Genomic DNA, 1414 nt, shown 5'->3' on the forward strand with positions numbered 1-1414 from the left:
TGCCCTGAACACACATGCTAAGAACGCCATGGCTGACCTCTCAGCCAAGGCTCCTCCATTGCGCCCTCTGGAGAAAACACATCTCCAGTCACCTAGAGGGTTGAGGCAGAGATAACATGTTTACAGTATTCACCAGTTAATTTGAAATTTTCTTGAAAAAAAAAAGTTAATTTTACAGCTTTTTTGCCTTTACGGAAAAAAATGTTTCTGTGATCTTTGAGTGCAGCACACAATGTTCGATGTGGAAATTTCTGATCTTTGTAGGAAGAAAACTCTAGTGAGAACAATTAATATTTAAAAGATGTCCCATGAAGCCTTTGTTATTTATATATATATCTTTTCTTCCTGTTTGTAAAAGTGCCATAATGTAGACTTTATAATTTGATATATGATTTGGTATGTTTCAATAATAAACAAAAATATCTAGGGTGCAGTCTTAGATTCATCTTATGTTCCACAAACACCTAAAATGGACACAATCCTTAGGTGGGGACAGAACTAGCCGGCTCAGCTGAGGTCATTATAGGACTTCCCTGGCTCTATTGCTCTTCCACCGCCCCTCCACGGGCAAGCTCTCAGTTCAACCCCTGCCAGAAACAGTTACCTTCAAACAATACTTCCAAGCATATTTATTCAAATAAGGGCAGAGCTTTGTTTTCGTTGTTTGTTTTTGTTTGTTTTAAGTTCCCAGCGGCCTCCTGGCATCTCCTAGAAAGCGTGGGGGTGGGGGAGCCCCAGCTCTACAGGGTCCAGCGCGGCTCAGCTGGTGGGGAGCAGGGGCCGCTACTCACGGTAGCCAGGCTCGGCTGGGGCCCCGTGGTGGCTCCGGCTGGCGGCGGGCGCTGTGGGTCAGCAGCGGCCACCGCGCCGGGATCCGGGAAGGACCTCAACCCCCGACGCCCGCACACCGGCAAGTCGCACAGGAGTCCTGCTCGCCCTCTTGGATCCCCGCGGTCCCCTCTCCCACAGGGACCGTTTTGTCGAGTCCTCGAGGACGTTACCGTCCGCGGGAGTTACTGCGGGTGGGGAGAACCCACGAACTCCTTCCGTGCGCCAAGCGCCCCGCGCCTTCCGGGCTTGACGCAGGTGCAATACACCGCGAGAGGAAGCTGTTCTAGGGGTCCGAGACGCACGCGGCGTCTCCTGAAAGTTCATGGAAAATTCCTAATATGAACATGCATGGACTTCAAGGTGTTTGTGGTCTGTGTGCACGAAAAGAAGCGTTTCATTTTACTTCTCGCGCACTTTCTGAAGCGGAGAGGATGCGGTCCCTTCCCGGCGCGGGGGAGGGCAGGTGTGAGAAGATTGGGAGTCCGGCTCGGGACCATTCCCGGGAGGCCCTTCCCCGGGAGGCGGCGGGCGGGGGTGTTTAGGGCGTCGGGGCCGGCGAGGTGCGGGTGCGCGGCCCCTCCTC

Source organism: Ochotona princeps, chromosome 2, assembly GCF_030435755.1.
Source record: "Ochotona princeps isolate mOchPri1 chromosome 2, mOchPri1.hap1, whole genome shotgun sequence".
Lineage (NCBI taxonomy): Eukaryota > Metazoa > Chordata > Mammalia > Lagomorpha > Ochotonidae > Ochotona > Ochotona princeps.